Raw genomic sequence first — 4,394 nt, 5'->3', positions numbered from 1 at the left:
TTTAGAAATAATCTAATGAGATAGATACTATTGTAACCTCTGTTCTACAGATTAGCAACCAGAGAGCTAGAGAGGCTAAGGAACTCTCCTAGGGCTGGATATGTGCCTCAGGCCACTCAGAAACCCTAGATGACAGAACTCCTGGCCAGCTTGTGTGTCTGATGAGGAGGTAGAGGGGCCAGGCATGGCTTAGATGGTGAGTGGCCTGAATGCCAGGGTAAGGGTTTGGCCTTTCCCTGGCTGCCCTAGCCAGGCCCTTGAGGGCAGAAACTATTGGAAGTTTATGTTTGGGAAATACCAAGTGGGGCAGAGTTGAACAGGGCACGAAGGGAGGGATGTAAGAATCCACATACTGGAGACCATTGCCTATGGGGAAACACACCCTTCCACCTGGGTTCCTCCAGAGGTGAACAGAAACCCTGTTTGCCTGAGCTTACACTGCCAACTGGCCTAGCCATCCCCCAGGGGGAGCCAATCAGAGAAAGTGCTGAGTCATCATCCCTAGCGGGAGAGTGTTAAAAAAAGGGGCAACAGGCTCAAAATGGAGTCATTTGTGCTGAGCCAACATCACCAAACTGAGATTTAATGCCTAACTTAAATCAGTTTCAATCTCTCCCAGGAATGGAATCTTAGACAAGTCAATTTGGAATCAACTGGCCAGCACTGATGAGGTAATCTGCCTGAGATATCCCTACTGTCCCCTAAGGAAAGTGACCTTGCCATAAACAACCCACTCTTTGTCCCTATCTTCCTTGTCCTGTCCCCTCCTACTTATACAAGTCTTCCATTTTGTATAGATACTTGGGGATTCTTGCCATCTGCTAGATGGTTAGCAGCCCCATTTGAATCAGTTTTTGCTCAAATAAACTCTTAGAATTTTTCATATGTCTCAAAGTTTATCTTTTAGCAAGAGGGAAGAGAAAAAGAGGGAAGAAGTGAAGGGGAGGGGGAGAGACAAGCAAATAGGTCCTTTTAGAATGTCAGAGTTTCCTCTGCTATGCCAAACACACACCTTTCCCCTGTGGGTTCTAAAGCAATTGAGAAATACCCATACCTTTTTCTCTTGGAACTTAGGAAATGGGGTATTTTTTCCCCTTTTTCCCCCCAACCTTTTTTCTATTCCATCCCTATTACACAATCAAAGACATCTTAGGAGTTCTACTTCTATTTCTAGTACTGATGTCACTAGTTTTATTTTCACCAGACCTACTAGGAGACCCAGATAATTATACTCCTGCAAATCCCCTCAACACTCCCCCACACATTAAGCCTGAGTGATACTTCCTATTCGCCTATGCCATCCTACGATCCATCCCCAATAAACTAGGAGGAGTTCTCGCCCTAGTATTCTCCATCCTAATTCTAGCAATTATCCCCTTACTTCACACATCCAAACAACGTGGAATAATATTCCGACCCCTCAGTCAATGTTTATTCTGATTGCTAACAGCCGATCTACTCACATTAACATGAATCGGAGGGCAACCAGTAGAGCACCCCTTCATCATTATTGGCCAAATCACCTCCATTCTATACTTTACTATCCTCTTAGTCCTACTACCAACTATCAGTATCATCGAAAACAATCTCCTAAAATGAAGAGTCTTTGTAGTATATTTATTACCTTGGTCTTGTAAGCCAAAAATGGAGACTAATTACCCTCCCTAAGACTCAAGGAAGAAGCACCAGCTCCACCATCAGCACCCAAAGCTGAAATTCTTCTTAAACTATTCCCTGATAACAAACCCTCCTCTATTCATATATTGCAACAACTCTACTGTGCTATGTCAGTATGTCCAAAATTTCCTTTATACCCCTCCCCTATGTACATCATACATTACTGTTTTGCCCCATGCATATAAGCATGTACATATTATTATACCTTTACATAAAGACATGTATTGTCTACCACACCTAGCACATATTTCCTATCAGGATATGTTCGACTGCACGTCACTTAGTCCAGTAAGGGCTTAATCACCATGCCTTGAGAAACCATCAATCCTTGCATGAAATATCCCTCTTCTTGCTCGGGCCCATATTCATGTGGGGGTTTCTATACTGAAACTATATCTGGCATCTGGTTCTTACTTCAGGGCCATACTTTCATTCACTCCAATCTTACTAATTCTCTCAAATGGGACATCTCGATGGACTAATGACTAATCAGCCCATGATCACACGTAACTGTGGTGTTATGCATTTGGTATCTTTTATTTTTCGGGGGGTGGGGAGCTTGCTATCACTCAACTATGACCGCAACGGCACTAACTCTAATATATATCTGCACTCAGGGAATATGCCCGTCGCGGCCCTGACGCAGTCAGATAACTTGTAGCTGGACTTATTCATTATCATTTATCAACTCTGTGCACAATTCAAGGTGCTATTCAGTCAATGGTTTCAGGAAATACATATTTTATACACGTATACACGTACACACGTACACGTACACACGTACGCACACACACCCGAGACATTAAATTAATCCAAACCCCCTTACTCCCCATAAACTCATGTCATTTACTATATACTTATCTATGTCCCGCCAAACCCCAAAAACAGGACTAAGTCTATGCAACATCCATAAGCCTCATCTAAATTTTATACATCACAACCCCAGTTAATTCAACAAAACGACTTTATATGCCTATCTCACAGTCTATCTATAGATAGGTTTTCCTTAACTTTACCCCTTCTGTTTATTACACAACCCATACCCACACACTCACTAATATAGCATACAATGCCATAAACATTTGTTAATGTAGCTTAATTAGTAAAGCAAGGCACTGAAAATGCCAAGATGAGTCATAAGACTCCATAAACACAAAGGTTTGGTCCTAGCCTTCCTATTAGTCCTTAGTAAGCTTACACATGCAAGCCTCCACGCCCCAGTGAGAATGCCCTTAAAATCACTAACGATCTAAAGGAGCGGGTATCAAGCACACTCTTAGGTAGCTCATAACACCTTGCTAAGCCACAGCCTCACGGGATACAGCAGTGATAAAAATTAAGCCATGGACGAAAGTTCGACTAAGGTATACTAAAAAGGGCTGGTAAATTTCGTGCCAGCCACCGCAGTCATACGATTGACCCAAACTAATAAGCCCACGGCGTAAAGTGTGTTTAAGATAATACAATACTAAAGTTAAAACTTAACTAAGCTGTAAAAAGCTACAGTTACCATAAAATATGCTACGAAAGTGACTTTAAAATTTTCTGTTTACACAATAGCTAAGATCCAAACTGGGATTAAATACCCCACTATGCTTAGCCGTAAACATAAATCATTCTACAACAAAATAATTCGCCAGAGAACTATTAGCAACAGCTTAAAACTCAAAGGACTTGGTGGTGCTTTATATCCCTCTAGAGGAGCCTGTTCTATAATCGATAAACCCCGGTAAACCTCACCATCTCTTGCTAATACAGTGTATATACCGCCATCTTCAGCAAACCCTTAAAAGGAAGAATAGTAAGCACAATCATTTCGCATAAAAAAGTTAGGTCAAGGTGTAACTTATGAGATTGAAAGAAATGGGCTACATTTTCTATTCCAAGGATATCTCACGAAAGTTTTTATGAAACTAAAAACAGAATGAGGATTTAGTAGTTAATTAAGAATAGAGAGCTTAATTGAATAGGGCCATGAAGCACGCACACACCGCCCATCCCCCTCCTCAAGTAAAAACTAAACCCATAATCATATTAGCCATACTAAAACACAAGAGGAGACAAGTTGTAACAAGGTAAGCATAATGGAAGGTGTGCTTGGATTAACCAAAGTGTAGCTTAATTAAAGCATCTGGCTTACACCCAGAAGATTTCATACTCCATGACCACTTTGAACAAAAGCTAGCCCAACTAACCCTAAACCAAAGTACCATAACTTTACAAAATAAAACATTCAGTTAAACCATAAAAGTATAGGAGATAGAAATTCTAATTGGAGCTATAGAGATAGTACCGTAAGGGAATGATGAAAGACATTTTAAAAGTACAAAACAGCAAAGATTACCCCTTTTACCTTTTGCATAATGAATTAGCCAGAAATAACTTAACAAAGAGAACCTAAGCTAAGTCCCCTGAAACCAGACGAGCTACCTAGGAACAATCTAGAAGGATCAACTCATCTATGTAGCAAAATAGTGAGAAGATTTATAGGTAGCGGTGAAAAGCCTAACGAGCCTGGTGATAGCTGGTTACCCATAAACAGAATTTTAGTTCAACTTTAAATTTACCTAAAAAAATTAAAATTCTAATGTAAATTTAAAATATAATCTAAAAAGGTACAGCTTTTTAGAATAAGGATACAACCGTCATTAGAGAGTACATGTTAATATCACCATAGTTGGCCTAAAAGCAGCCATCAATTGAGAAAGCGTTCAAGC

General features: G+C 40.4%; 1 pseudogene; it reads left to right on the top strand.

Moving 5' to 3' along the window:
* Positions 1-2,830: 2,830 nt before the first annotated feature.
* On the top strand, positions 2,831-3,785 carry LOC144282746 (18S ribosomal RNA; annotated as a pseudogene).
* Positions 3,786-4,394: the final 609 nt, after the last annotated feature.

This window comes from Canis aureus, chromosome 13 (assembly GCF_053574225.1).
Source record: "Canis aureus isolate CA01 chromosome 13, VMU_Caureus_v.1.0, whole genome shotgun sequence".
NCBI classification, from domain to species: Eukaryota; Metazoa; Chordata; class Mammalia; order Carnivora; family Canidae; genus Canis; species Canis aureus.
The sequence above is the reverse complement of the archived record's forward strand: the minus strand, read 5'-3'. Positions and strand labels throughout refer to the sequence as shown.